This window comes from Hyla sarda, chromosome 3, assembly GCF_029499605.1.
Source record: "Hyla sarda isolate aHylSar1 chromosome 3, aHylSar1.hap1, whole genome shotgun sequence".
NCBI classification, from domain to species: Eukaryota; Metazoa; Chordata; class Amphibia; order Anura; family Hylidae; genus Hyla; species Hyla sarda.
Window position 1 is genome coordinate 335,854,419 of NC_079191.1, and position 13,658 is coordinate 335,868,076.

The window sequence follows — 13,658 nt, forward strand, 5'->3', positions numbered from 1 at the left end:
AATTTATCAAAAGTCTCAGTGCTCTGGATAAATTCTGCGCACAGACTTCGGCATCTATGGTTTGTACAGTATTTAAACGCTTGTCATAAGAACATATATGAAAGGAGTAGAATTAGGGTTATTCTAAGAGATGGAATGTTTACTAAGATCTTACATGTTTACTCAGAGCCTGCTCCTCTATGGTAAACACCACATTTAAAACTCATACCAGGAGTGGGGTTCACACCCACGCGGATACATATCCATTGGATCTTAAGTCCAATGCCTTAACCACTCGTCCATCCTGGTGGACTGTTTGAGTTATTTTGCTTCATTGTGACTGAGATTTATACTTTGAATGTAAAATAGTTGTTAGAGGATATTTGAAGTGGAAGATTACTTTGGTTATTACAGAAGATCAACTGGATGCCAAGATGATGCAAGTTACTCAGAGAACATTCTTCTTTGGAACACTTTGGAGAATGCCAAGGTTAAAACTCATACCAGGAGTGGGGTTCGAACCCACGCGGATACATATCCATTGGATCTTAAGTCCAACGCCTTAACCACTCGGCCATCCTGGTGAACTGTTTGAGTTAATTTGCATCATTGTGACTGAGATTTATACTTTGAATGTAAAATAGTTGTAAGAGGATATCTGAAGTCGAAGATTACTATGGTTATTACAGAAGATCAACTGGATGCCAAGATGATTCAAGTTAATGGGGTCAGTGCTACCGTCTTTTGTTGTGGCTCATTGATTCCATTTTATTCCTTTCATTAAGTGTTGTACACAAACATTCCACAAAGAACCACTGTTAACCACAGAGTTGTTTGGAAACATCATAGAATGGTCAGAGATTTCCTGGGTAAAAACAGAGATTAGTTTTTGGATACCTTCAAAATATTTTTAAAAGGGTGCGAAAGAGCACCAATAGTAATTAATTGGACCATCACTTTCAATACTTTGCTTCTATTTTTCTAATCCAGCCAAACCTCTCCGGAAAACAGCATCTTTAAAAAAGACCACTAGATTATGCTATTGAAAGACTATGTGGGAGATTTATCAAAGTTGTCTATTTCCCACATAGATACCTTGGATATCTTCAAAATATTTTTAAAAGGGGGCAGAAGAGCACCAATTGTAATTAATTGGCCCATCCCTTTCAAAACTTTGCTCATATTTTTCTAATCCAGCCAAACCTCTCTGCAAAACAGCATCTTTAAAAAAGACCACTAGGTTATGCTATGGAGAGACTTTGTGGGAGATTTATCAAAGTTGTCTATTTCCCACATCAATATAGACCAACCTACAGTGGGTTAGGCCGGTCTAATGTGCGCTTCATTTATCAAAAGTCTCAGTGCTCTGGATAAATTCTGCGCACAGACTTCGGCATCTATGGTTTGTACAGTATTTAAACGCTTGTCATAAGAACATATATGAAAGGAGTAGAATTAGGGTTATTCTAAGAGATGGAATGTTTACTAAGATCTTACATGTTTACTCAGAGCCTGCTCCTCTATGGTAAACACCACATTTAAAACTCATACCAGGAGTGGGGTTCGAACCCACGCGGATACATATCCATTGGATCTTAAGTCCAACGCCTTAACCACTCGGCCATCCTGGTGGACTGTTTGAATTATTTTGCATCATTGTGACTGAGATTTATACTTTGAATGTAAAATAGTTGTTAGAGGATATTTGAAGTGGAAGATTACTTAGGTTATTACAGAAGATCCACTGGATGCCAAGATGATGCAAGTTACTCAGAGAACATTCTTCTTTGGAACACTTTGGAGAATGCCAAGGTTAAAAGTCATACCAGGAGTGGGGTTCGAACCCACGCGGATACATATCCATTGGATCTTAAGTCCAACGCCTTAACCACTCGGCCATCCTGGTAAACTGTTTGAGTTAATTTGAATCATTGTGACTGAGATTTATACTTTGAATGTAAAATAGTTGTAAGAGGATATTTGAAGTCGAAGATTACTATGGTTATTACAGAAGATCAACTGGATGCCAAGATGATTCAAGTTAAAGGGGTCAGTGCTACCGTCTTTTGTTGTGGCTCATTGATTCCATTTTATTCCTTTCATTAAGTGTTGTACACAAACATTCCACAAAGAACCACTGTTAACCACAGAGTTGTTTGGAAACATCATAGTATGGTCAGAGATTTCCTGGGTAAAAACAGAGATTAGTTTTTGGATACCTTCAAAATATTTTTAAAAGGGTGCGGAAGAGCACCAATAGTAATTAATTGGCCCATCCCTTTCAAAACTTTGCTCATATTTTTCTAATCAAGCCAAACCTCTCTGGAAAACAGCATCTTTAAAAAAGACCACTAGGTTATGCTATGGAGAGACTTTGTGGGAGATCTATCAAAGTTGTCTATTTCCCACATCAATATAGACCAACGTACAGTGGGTTAGGCCGGTCTAATGTGCGCTTAATTTATCAAATGTCTCAGAGCTCTGGATAAATTCTGCGCACAGACGTCGGCATCTATGGTTTGTACAATATTTAAACGCTTGTCATAAGAACATATATGAAAGGAGTAGAATTAGGGTTATTCTAAGAGATGGAATGTTTACTAAGATCTTACATGTTTACTCAGAGCCTGCTCCTCTATGGTAAACACCACATTTAAAACTCATACCAGGAGTGGGGTTCACACCCACGCGGATACATATCCATTGGATCTTAAGTCCAATGCCTTAACCACTCGTCCATCCTGGTGGACTGTTTGAGTTATTTTGCATCATTGTGACTGAGATTTATACTTTGAATGTAAAATAGTTGTTAGAGGATATTTGAAGTGGAAGATTACTTTGGTTATTACAGAAGATCAACTGGATGCCAAGATGATGCAAGTTACTCAGAGAACATTCTTCTTTGGAACACTTTGGAGAATGCCAAGGTTAAAAGTTGTACCAGGAGTGGGGTTCGAACCCACGCGGATACATATCCATTGGATCTTAAGTCCAACGCCTTAACCACTCGGCCATCCTGGTGAACTGTTTGAGTTAATTTGCATCATGTGACTGAGATTTATACTTTGAATGTAAAATAGTTGTAAGAGGATATTTGAAGTCGAAGATTACTATGGTTATTACAAAAGATCAACTGGATGCCAAGATGATTCAAGTTAATGGGGTCAGTGCTACCGTCTTTTGTTGTGGCTCATTGATTCCATTTTATTCCTTTCATTAAGTGTTGTACACAAACATTCCACAAAGAACCACTGTTAACCACAGAGTTGTTTGGAAACATCATAGTATGGTCAGAGATTTCCTGGGTAAAAACAGAGATTAGTTTTTGGATACCTTCAAAATATTTTTAAAAGGGTGCGGAAGAGCACCAATAGTAATTAATTGGCCCCTCACTTTCAATACTTTGCTCGTATTTTTCTAATCCAGCCAAACCTCTCCGGAAAACAGCATCTTTAAAAAAGACCACTAGATTATGTTATTGAAAGACTTTGTGGGAGATTTATCAAAGTTGTCTATTTCCCACATAGATACCTTGGATATCTTCAAAATATTTTTAAAAGGGGGCAGAAGAGCACCAATTGTAATTAATTGGCCCATCCCTTTCAAAACGTTGCTCATATTTTTCTAATCCAGCCAAACCTCTCTGCAAAACAGCATCTTTAAAAAAGACCACTAGGTTATGCTATGGAGAGACTTTGTGGGAGATTTATCAAAGTTGTCTATTTCCCACATCAATATAGACCAACCTACAGTGGGTTAGGCCGGTCTAATGTGCGCTTCATTTATCAAAAGTCTCAGTGCTCTGGATAAATTCTGCGCACAGACTTCGGCATCTATGGTTTGTACAGTATTTAAACGCTTGTCATAAGAACATATATGAAAGGAGTAGAATTAGGGTTATTCTAAGAGATGGAATGTTTACTAAGATCTTACATGTTTACTCAGAGCCTGCTCCTCTATGGTAAACACCACATTTAAAACTCATACCAGGCGTGGGGTTCACACCCATGCGGATACATATCCATTGGATCTTAAGTCCAATGCCTTAACCACTCGTCCATCCTGGTGGACTGTTTGAGTTATTTTGCTTCATTGTGACTGAGATTTATACTTTGAATGTAAAATAGTTGTTAGAGGATATTTGAAGTGGAAGATTACTTTGGTTATTACAGAAGATCAACTGGATGCCAAGATGATGCAAGTTACTCAGAGAACATTCTTCTTTGGAACACTTTGGAGAATGCCAAGGTTAAAACTCATACCAGGAGTGGGGTTCGAACCCACGCGGATACATATCCATTGGATCTTAAATCCAACGCCTTAACCACTCGGCCATCCTGGAGAACTGTTTGAGTTAGTTTGCATCATTGTGACTGAGATTTATACTTTGAATGTAAAATAGTTGTAAGAGGATAATTGAAGTCGAAGATTACTATGGTTATTACAGAAGATCAACTGGATGCCAAGATGATTCAAGTTAATGGGGTCAGTGCTACCGTCTTTTGTTGTGGCTCATTGATTCCATTTTATTCCTTTCATTAAGTGTTGTACACAAACATTCCACAAAGAATCACTGTTAACCACAGAGTTGTTTGGAAACATCATAGTATGGTCAGAGATTTCCTGGGTAAAAACAGAGATTAGTTTTTGGGTACCTTCAAAATATTTTTAAAAGGGTGCGGAAGAGCAACAATAGTAATAAATTGGCCCATCCCTTTCAAACCTTTGCTCATATTTTTCTAATCCAGCCAAACCTCTCCGGAAAACAGCATCTTTAAAAAAGACCACTAGGTTATGCTATGGAGAGACTTTGTGGGAGATCTATCAAAGTTGTCTATTTCCCACATCAATATAGACCAACCTACAGTGGGTTAGGCCGGTCTAATGTGCGCTTAATTTATCAAAAGTCTCAGTGCTCTGGATAAATTTTGCGCACAGACTTCGGCATCTATGGTTTGTACAGTATTTAAACGCTTGTCATAAGAACATATATGAAAGGAGTAGAATTAGGGTTATTCTAAGAGATGGAATGTTTACTAAGATCTTACATGTTTACTCAGAGCATGCTCCTCTATGGTAAACACCACATTTAAAACTCATACCAGGAGTGGGGTTCACACCCACGCGGATACATATCCATTGGATCTTAAGTCCAATGCCTTAACCACTCGGCCATCCTGGTGGACTGTTTGAGTTATTTTGCATCATTGTGACTGAGATTTATACTTTGAATGTAAAATAGTTGTTAGAGGATATTTGAAGTGGAAGATTACTTTGGTTATTACAGAAGATCCACTGGATGCCAAGATGATGCAAGTTACTCAGAGAACATTCTTCTTTGGAACACTTTGGAGAATGCCAAGGTTAAAACTCATACCAGGAGTGGGGTTCGAACCCACGCGGATACATATCCATTGGATCTTAAGTCCAACGCCTTAACCACTCGGCCATCCTGGTAAACTGTTTGAGTTAAGTTGCATCATTGTGACTGAGATGTATACTTTGAATGTAAAATAGTTGTAAGAGGATATTTGAAGTCGAAGATTACTATGGTTATTACAGAAGATCAACTGGATGCCAAGATGATTCAAGTTAATGGGGTCAGTGCTACCGTCTTTTGTTGTGGCTCATTGATTCCATTTTATTCCTTTCATTAAGTGTTGTACACAAACATTCCACAAAGAACCACTGTTAACCACAGAGTTGTTTGGAAACATCATAGTATGGTCAGAGATTTCCTGGGTAAAAACAGAGATTAGTTTTTGGATACCTTCAAAATATTTTTAAAAGGGTGCGGAAGAGCACCAATAGTAATTTATTGGCCCATCACTTTCAATACTTTGCTCGTATTTTTCTAATCCAGCCAAACCTCTCCGGAAAACAGCATATTTAAAAAAGACCACTAGATTATGCTATTGAAAGACTTTGTGGGAGATTTATCAAAGTTGTCTATTTCCCACATAGATACCTTGGATATCTTCAAAATATTTTTAAAAGGGGGCAGAAGAGCACCAATTGTAATTAATTGGCCCATCCCTTTCAAAACTTTGCTCATATTTTTCTAATCCAGCCAAACCTCTCTGCAAAACAGCATCTTTAAAAAAGACCACTAGGTTATGCTATGGAGAGACTTTGTGGGAGATTTATCAAAGTTGTCTATTTCCCACATCAATATAGACCAACCTACAGTGGGTTAGGCCGGTCTAATGTGCGCTTCATTTATCAAAAGTCTCAGTGCTCTGGATAAATTCTGCGCACAGACTTCGGCATCTATGGTTTGTACAGTATTTAAACGCTTGTCATAAGAACATATATGAAAGGAGTAGAATTAGGGTTATTCTAAGAGATGGAATGTTTACTAAGATCTTACATGTTTACTCAGAGCCTGCTCCTCAATGGTAAACACCACATTTAAAACTCATACCAGGAGTGGGGTTCACACCCACGCGGATACATATCCATTGGATCTTAAGTCCAATGCCTTAACCACTCGTCCATCCTGGTGGACTGTTTGAGTTATTTTGCATCATTGTGACTGAGATTTATACTTTGAATGTAAAATTGTTGTTAGAGGATATTTGAATTGGAAGATTACTTTGGTTATTACAGAAGATCAACTGGATGCCAAGATGATGCAAGTTACTCAGAGAACATTCTTCTTTGGAACACTTTGGAGAATGCCAAGGTTAAAACTCATACCAGGAGTGGGGTTCGAACCCACGCGGATACATATCCATTGGATTCTAAGTGCAACGCCTTAACCACTCTGCCATCCTGGTAAACTGTTTGAGTTAATTTGCATCATTGTGACTGAGATTTATACTTTGAATGTAAAATAGTTGTAAGAGGATATTTGAAGTCGAAGATTACTATGGTTATTACAGAAGATCAACTGGATGCCAAGATGATTCAAGTTAATGGGGTCAGTGCTACCGTCTTTTGTTGTGGCTCATTGATTCGATTTTATTCCTTTCATTAAGTGTTGTACACAAACATTCCACAAAGAACCACTGTTAACCACAGAGTTGTTTGGAAACATCATAGTATGGTCAGAGATTTCCTGGGTAAAAACAGAGATTAGTTTTTGGATACCTTCAAAATATTTTTAAAAGGGTGCGGAAGAGCACCAATGGTAATTAATTGGCCCATCACTTTCAATACTTTGCTCGTATTTTTCTAATCCAGCCAAACCTCTCCGGAAAACAGCATCTTTAAAAAAGACCACTAGATTATGCTATTGAAAGACTTTGTGGGAGATTTATCAAAGTTGTCTATTTCCCACATAGATACCTTGGATATCTTCAAAATATTTTTAAAAGGGGGCAGAAGAGCACCAATTGTAATTAATTGGCCCATCCCTTTCAAAACTTTGCTCATATTTTTCTAATCCAGCCAAACCTCTCTGCAAAACAGCATCTTTAAAAAAGACCACTAGGTTATGCTATGGAGAGACTTTGTGGGAGATTTATCAAAGTTGTCTATTTCCCACATCAATATAGACCAACCTACAGTGGGTTAGGCCGGTCTAATGTGCGCTTAATTTATCAAAAGTCTCAGTGCTCTGGATAAATTCTGCGCACAGACTTCGGCATCTATGGTTTGTACAGTATTTGAACGCTTGTCATAAGAACATATATGAAAGGAGTAGAATTAGGGTTATTCTAAGAGATGGAATGTTTACTAAGATCTTACATGTTTACTCAGAGCCTGCTCCTCTATGGTAAACACCACATTTAAAACTCATACCAGGAGTGGGGTTCACACCCACGCGGATACATATCCATTGGATCTTAAGTCCAATGCCTTAACCACTCGTCCATCCTGGTGGACTGTTTGAGTTATTTTGCATCATTGTGACTGAGATTCATACTTTGAATGTAAAATAGTTGTTAGAGGATATTTGAAGTGGAAGATTACTTTGGTTATTACAGAAGATCAACTGGATGCCAAGATGATGCAAGTTACTCAGAGAACATTCTTCTTTGGAACACTTTGGAGAATGCCAAGGTTAAAACTCATACCAGGAGTGGGGTTCGAACCCACGCGGATACATATCCATAGGATCTTAAGTCCAACGCCTTAACCACTCGGCCATCCTGGTGAACTGTTTGAGTTAATTTGCATCATTGTGACTGAGATTTATACTTTGAATGTAAAATAGTTGTAAGAGGATATTTGAAGTCGAAGATTACTATGGTTATTACAGAAGATCAACTGGATGCCAAGATGATTCAAGTTAATGGGGTCAGTGCTACCGTCTTTTGTTGTGGCTCATTGATTCCATTTTATTCCTTTCATTAAGTGTTGTACACAAACATTCCACAAAGAACCACTGTTAACCACAGAGTTGTTTGGAAACATCATAGTATGGACAGAGATTTCCTGGGTAAAAACAGAGATTAGTTTTTGGATACCTTCAAAATATTTTTAAAAGGGTGCGAAAGAGCACCAATAGTAATTAATTGGACCATCACTTTCAATACTTTGCTTCTATTTTTCTAATCCAGCCAAACCTCTCCGGAAAACAGCATCTTTAAAAAAGACCACTAGATTATGCTATTGAAAGACTATGTGGGAGATTTATCAAAGTTGTCTATTTCCCACATAGATACCTTGGATATCTTCAAAATATTTTTAAAAGGGGGCAGAAGAGCACCAATTGTAATTAATTGGCCCATCCCTTTCAAAACTTTGCTCATATTTTTCTAATCCAGCCAAACCTCTCTGCAAAACAGCATCTTTAAAAAAGACCACTAGGTTATGCTATGGAGAGACTTTGTGGGAGATTTATCAAAGTTGTCTATTTCCCACATCAATATAGACCAACCTACAGTGGGTTAGGCCGGTCTAATGTGCGCTTCATTTATCAAAAGTCTCAGTGCTCTGGATAAATTCTGCGCACAGACTTCGGCATCTATGGTTTGTACAGTATTTAAACGCTTGTCATAAGAACATATATGAAAGGGGTAGAATTAGGGTTATTCTAAGAGATGGAATGTTTACTAAGATCTTACATGTTTACTCAGAGCCTGCTCCTCTATGGTAGACACCACATTTAAATCTCATACCAGGAGTGGGGTTCGAACCCACGCGGATACATATCCATTGGATCTTAAGTCCAACGCCTTAACCACTCGGCCATCCTGGTGGACTGTTTGAATTATTTTGCATCATTGTGACTGAGATTTATACTTTGAATGTAAAATTGTTGTTAGAGGATATTTGAAGTGGAAGATTACTTTGGTTATTACAGAAGATCCACTGGATGCCAAGATGATGCAAGTTACTCAGAGAACATTCTTCTTTGGAACACTTTGGAGAATGCCAAGGTTAAAAGTCATACCCGGAGTGGGGTTCGAACCCACGCGGATACATATCCATTGGATCTTAAGTCCAACGCCTTAACCACTCGGCCATCCTGGTAAACTGTTTGAGTTAATTTGCATAATTGTGACTGAGATTTATACTTTGAATGTAAAATAGTTGTAAGACAATATTTGAAGTCGAAGATTACTATGGTTATTACAGAAGATCAACTGGATGCCAAGATGATTCAAGTTAATGGGGTCAGTGCTACCGTCTTTTGTTGTGGCTCATTGATTCCATTTTATTCCTTTCATTAAGTGTTGTACACAAACATTCCACAAAGAACCACTGTTAACCACAGAGTTGTTTGGAAACATCATAGTATGGTCAGAGATTTCCTGGGTAAAAACAGAGATTAGTTTTTGGATACCTTCAAAATATTTTTAAAAGGGTGCGGAAGAGCACCAATAGTAATTAATTGGCCCATCCCTTTCAAAACTTTGCTCATATTTTTCTAATCAAGCCAAACCTCTCTGGAAAACAGCATCTTTAAAAAAGACCACTAGGTTATGCTATGGAGAGACTTTGTGGGAGATCTATCAAAGTTGTCTATTTCCCACATCAATATAGACCAACCTACAGTGGGTTAGGCCGGTCTAATGTGCGCTTAATTTATCAAATGTCTCAGTGCTCTGGATAAATTCTGCGCACAGACTTCGGCATCTATGGTTTGTACAGTATTTAAACGCTTGTCATAAGAACATATATGAAAGGAGTAGAATTAGGGTTATTCTAAGAGATGGAATGTTTACTAAGATCTTACATGTTTACTCAGAGCCTGCTCCTCAATGGTAAACACCACATTTAAAACTCATACCAGGAGTGGGGTTCACACCCACGCGGATACATATCCATTGGATCTTAAGTCCAATGCCTTAACCACTCGTCCATCCTGGTGGACTGTTTGAGTTATTTTGCATCATTGTGACTAAGATTTATACTTTGAATGTAAAATAGTTGTTAGAGGATATTTGAAGTGGAAGATTACTTTGGTTATTACAGAAGATCAACTGGATGCCAAGATGATGCAAGTTACTCAGAGAAAATTCTTCTTTGGAACACTTTGGAGAATGCCAAGGTTAAAAGACGTACCAGGAGTGGGGTTCGAACCCACGCGGATACATATCCATTGGATCTTAAATCCAACGCCTTAACCACTCGGCCATCCTGGTGAACTGTTTGAGTTAATTTGCATCATGTGACTGAGATTTATACTTTGAATGTAAAATAGTTGTAAGAGGATATTTGAAGTCGAAGATTACTATGGTTATTACAAAAGATCAACTGGATGCCAAGATGATTCAAGTTAATGGGGTCAGTGCCACCGTCTTTTGTTGTGGCTCATTGATTCCATTTTATTCCTTTCATTAAGTGTTGTACACAAACATTCCACAAAGAACCACTGTTAACCACAGAGTTGTTTGGAAACATCATAGTATGGTCAGAGATTTCCTGGGTAAAAACAGAGATTAGTTTTTGGGTACCTTCAAAATATTTTTAAAAGGGTGCGGAAGAGCAACAATAGTAATTAATTGGCCCATCCCTTTCAAAACTTTGCTCATATTTTTCTAATCCAGCCAAACCTCTCCGGAAAACAGCATATTTAAAAAAGACCACTAGATTATGCTATTGAAAGACTTTGTGGGAGATTTATCAAAGTTGTCTATTTCCCACATAGATACCTTGGATATCTTCAAAATATTTTTAAAAGGGGGCAGAAGAGCACCAATTGTAATTAATTGGCCCATCCCTTTCAAAACTTTGCTCATATTTTTCTAATCCAGCCAAACCTCTCTGCAAAACAGCATCTTTAAAAAAGACCACTAGGTTATGCTATGGAGAGACTTTGTGGGAGATTTATCAAAGTTGTCTATTTCCCACATCAATATAGACCAACCTACATTGGGTTAGGCCGGTCTAATGTGAGCTTAATTTATCAAAAGTCTCAGTGCTCTGGATAAATTCTGCGCACAGACTTCGGCATCTATGGTTTGTACAGTATTTAAACGCTTGTCATAAGAACATATATGAAAGGAGTAGAATTAGGGTTATTCTAAGAGATGGAATGTTTACTAAGATCTTACATGTTTACTCAGAGCCTGCTCCTCTATGGTAAACACCACATTTAAAACTCATACCAGGAGTGGGGTTCACACCCACGCGGATACATATCCATTGGATCTTAAGTCCAATGCCTTAACCACTCGTCCATCCTGGTGGACTGTTTGAGTTATTTTGCTTCATTGTGACTGAGATTTATACTTTGAATGTAAAATAATTGTTAGAGGATATTTGAAGTGGAAGATTACTTTGGTTATTACAGAAGATCAACTGGATGCCAAGATGATGCAAGTTACTCAGAGAACATTCTTCTTTGGAACACTTTGGAGAATGCCAAGGTTAAAACTCATACCAGGAGTGGGGTTCGAACCCACGCGGATACATATCCATTGGATCTTAAGTCCAACGCCTTAACCACTCGGCCATCCTGGTGAACTGTTTGAGTTAATTTGCATCATTGTGACTGAGATTTATACTTTGAATGTAAAATAGTTGTAAGAGGATATTTGAAGTCGAAGATTACTATGGTTATTACAGAAGATCAACTGGATGCCAAGATGATTCAAGTTAATGGGGTCAGTGCTACCGTCTTTTGTTGTGGCTCATTGATTCCATTTTATTCCTTTCATTAAGTGTTGTACACAAACATTCCACAAAGAACCACTGTTAACCACAGAGTTGTTTGGAAACATCATAGAATGGTCAGAGATTTCCTGGGTAAAAACAGAGATTAGTTTTTGGATACCTTCAAAATATTTTTAAAAGGGTGCGAAAGAGCACCAATAGTAATTAATTGGACCATCACTTTCAATACTTTGCTTCTATTTTTCTAATCCAGCCAAACCTCTCCGGAAAACAGCATCTTTAAAAAAGACCACTAGATTATGCTATTGAAAGACTATGTGGGAGATTTATCAAAGTTGTCTATTTCCCACATAGATACCTTGGATATCTTCAAAATATTTTTAAAAGGGGGCAGAAGAGCACCAATTGTAATTAATTGGCCCATCCCTTTCAAAACTTTGCTCATATTTTTCTAATCAAGCCAAACCTCTCTGGAAAACAGCATCTTTAAAAAAGACCACTAGGTTATGCTATGGAGAGACTTTGTGGGAGATCTATCAAAGTTGTCTATTTCCCACATCAATATAGACCAACGTACAGTGGGTTAGGCCGGTCTAATGTGCGCTTAATTTATCAAATGTCTCAGAGCTCTGGATAAATTCTGCGCACAGACGTCGGCATCTATGGTTTGTACAATATTTAAACGCTTGTCATAAGAACATATATGAAAGGAGTAGAATTAGGGTTATTCTAAGAGATGGAATGTTTACTAAGATCTTACATGTTTACTCAGAGCCTGCTCCTCTATGGTAAACACCACATTTAAAACTCATACCAGGAGTGGGGTTCACACCCACGCGGATACATATCCATTGGATCTTAAGTCCAATGCCTTAACCACTCGTCCATCCTGGTGGACTGTTTGAGTTATTTTGCATCATTGTGACTGAGATTTATACTTTGAATGTAAAATAGTTGTTAGAGGATATTTGAAGTGGAAGATTACTTTGGTTATTACAGAAGATCAACTGGATGCCAAGATGATGCAAGTTACTCAGAGAACATTCTTCTTTGGAACACTTTGGAGAATGCCAAGGTTAAAAGTTGTACCAGGAGTGGGGTTCGAACCCACGCGGATACATATCCATTGGATCTTAAGTCCAACGCCTTAACCACTCGGCCATCCTGGTGAACTGTTTGAGTTAATTTGCATCATGTGACTGAGATTTATACTTTGAATGTAAAATAGTTGTAAGAGGATATTTGAAGTCGAAGATTACTATGGTTATTACAAAAGATCAACTGGATGCCAAGATGATTCAAGTTAATGGGGTCAGTGCTACCGTCTTTTGTTGTGGCTCATTGATTCCATTTTATTCCTTTCATTAAGTGTTGTACACAAACATTCCACAAAGAACCACTGTTAACCACAGAGTTGTTTGGAAACATCATAGTATGGTCAGAGATTTCCTGGGTAAAAACAGAGATTAGTTTTTGGATACCTTCAAAATATTTTTAAAAGGGTGCGGAAGAGCACCAATAGTAATTAATTGGCCCCTCACTTTCAATACTTTGCTCGTATTTTTCTAATCCAGCCAAACCTCTCCGGAAAACAGCATCTTTAAAAAAGACCACTAGATTATGTTATTGAAAGACTTTGTGGGAGATTTATCAAAGTTGTCTATTTC

At 37.9% G+C, this 13,658-nt stretch overlaps 21 non-coding genes across 21 annotated transcripts; all 21 read right to left on the reverse strand.

Annotated features, from left to right (window-relative positions):
• Positions 1 to 205: 205 nt before the first annotated feature.
• Positions 206 to 288, reverse strand: TRNAL-UAA (transfer RNA leucine (anticodon UAA)). The gene has a single exon. It is a non-coding gene; the product is annotated as a tRNA-Leu (tRNA).
• Positions 289 to 480: 192 nt separating this feature from the next.
• On the reverse strand, positions 481 to 563 carry TRNAL-UAA (transfer RNA leucine (anticodon UAA)). The gene has a single exon. It is a non-coding gene; the product is annotated as a tRNA-Leu (tRNA).
• Positions 564 to 1,527: 964 nt separating this feature from the next.
• TRNAL-UAA (transfer RNA leucine (anticodon UAA)) lies at positions 1,528 to 1,610 on the reverse strand. The gene has a single exon. It is a non-coding gene; the product is annotated as a tRNA-Leu (tRNA).
• A 192-nt stretch (positions 1,611 to 1,802) lies between these two features.
• Positions 1,803 to 1,885, reverse strand: TRNAL-UAA (transfer RNA leucine (anticodon UAA)). The gene has a single exon. It is a non-coding gene; the product is annotated as a tRNA-Leu (tRNA).
• A 757-nt stretch (positions 1,886 to 2,642) lies between these two features.
• TRNAL-UAA (transfer RNA leucine (anticodon UAA)) lies at positions 2,643 to 2,725 on the reverse strand. The gene has a single exon. It is a non-coding gene; the product is annotated as a tRNA-Leu (tRNA).
• Positions 2,726 to 2,917: 192 nt separating this feature from the next.
• Positions 2,918 to 3,000, reverse strand: TRNAL-UAA (transfer RNA leucine (anticodon UAA)). The gene has a single exon. It is a non-coding gene; the product is annotated as a tRNA-Leu (tRNA).
• A 1,238-nt stretch (positions 3,001 to 4,238) lies between these two features.
• On the reverse strand, positions 4,239 to 4,321 carry TRNAL-UAA (transfer RNA leucine (anticodon UAA)). The gene has a single exon. It is a non-coding gene; the product is annotated as a tRNA-Leu (tRNA).
• A 757-nt stretch (positions 4,322 to 5,078) lies between these two features.
• TRNAL-UAA (transfer RNA leucine (anticodon UAA)) lies at positions 5,079 to 5,161 on the reverse strand. The gene has a single exon. It is a non-coding gene; the product is annotated as a tRNA-Leu (tRNA).
• Positions 5,162 to 5,353: 192 nt separating this feature from the next.
• TRNAL-UAA (transfer RNA leucine (anticodon UAA)) lies at positions 5,354 to 5,436 on the reverse strand. The gene has a single exon. It is a non-coding gene; the product is annotated as a tRNA-Leu (tRNA).
• A 964-nt stretch (positions 5,437 to 6,400) lies between these two features.
• Positions 6,401 to 6,483, reverse strand: TRNAL-UAA (transfer RNA leucine (anticodon UAA)). Its single transcript has one exon. It is a non-coding gene; the product is annotated as a tRNA-Leu (tRNA).
• A 192-nt stretch (positions 6,484 to 6,675) lies between these two features.
• TRNAL-UAG (transfer RNA leucine (anticodon UAG)) lies at positions 6,676 to 6,758 on the reverse strand. Its single transcript has one exon. It is a non-coding gene; the product is annotated as a tRNA-Leu (tRNA).
• Positions 6,759 to 7,722: 964 nt separating this feature from the next.
• TRNAL-UAA (transfer RNA leucine (anticodon UAA)) lies at positions 7,723 to 7,805 on the reverse strand. Its single transcript has one exon. It is a non-coding gene; the product is annotated as a tRNA-Leu (tRNA).
• Positions 7,806 to 7,997: 192 nt separating this feature from the next.
• Positions 7,998 to 8,080, reverse strand: TRNAL-UAA (transfer RNA leucine (anticodon UAA)). Its single transcript has one exon. It is a non-coding gene; the product is annotated as a tRNA-Leu (tRNA).
• A 964-nt stretch (positions 8,081 to 9,044) lies between these two features.
• On the reverse strand, positions 9,045 to 9,127 carry TRNAL-UAA (transfer RNA leucine (anticodon UAA)). Its single transcript has one exon. It is a non-coding gene; the product is annotated as a tRNA-Leu (tRNA).
• A 192-nt stretch (positions 9,128 to 9,319) lies between these two features.
• Positions 9,320 to 9,402, reverse strand: TRNAL-UAA (transfer RNA leucine (anticodon UAA)). Its single transcript has one exon. It is a non-coding gene; the product is annotated as a tRNA-Leu (tRNA).
• A 757-nt stretch (positions 9,403 to 10,159) lies between these two features.
• On the reverse strand, positions 10,160 to 10,242 carry TRNAL-UAA (transfer RNA leucine (anticodon UAA)). Its single transcript has one exon. It is a non-coding gene; the product is annotated as a tRNA-Leu (tRNA).
• A 192-nt stretch (positions 10,243 to 10,434) lies between these two features.
• Positions 10,435 to 10,517, reverse strand: TRNAL-UAA (transfer RNA leucine (anticodon UAA)). Its single transcript has one exon. It is a non-coding gene; the product is annotated as a tRNA-Leu (tRNA).
• A 963-nt stretch (positions 10,518 to 11,480) lies between these two features.
• Positions 11,481 to 11,563, reverse strand: TRNAL-UAA (transfer RNA leucine (anticodon UAA)). Its single transcript has one exon. It is a non-coding gene; the product is annotated as a tRNA-Leu (tRNA).
• Positions 11,564 to 11,755: 192 nt separating this feature from the next.
• Positions 11,756 to 11,838, reverse strand: TRNAL-UAA (transfer RNA leucine (anticodon UAA)). The gene has a single exon. It is a non-coding gene; the product is annotated as a tRNA-Leu (tRNA).
• Positions 11,839 to 12,802: 964 nt separating this feature from the next.
• Positions 12,803 to 12,885, reverse strand: TRNAL-UAA (transfer RNA leucine (anticodon UAA)). The gene has a single exon. It is a non-coding gene; the product is annotated as a tRNA-Leu (tRNA).
• Positions 12,886 to 13,077: 192 nt separating this feature from the next.
• TRNAL-UAA (transfer RNA leucine (anticodon UAA)) lies at positions 13,078 to 13,160 on the reverse strand. The gene has a single exon. It is a non-coding gene; the product is annotated as a tRNA-Leu (tRNA).
• Between the last annotated feature and the right edge of the window lie 498 nt (positions 13,161 to 13,658).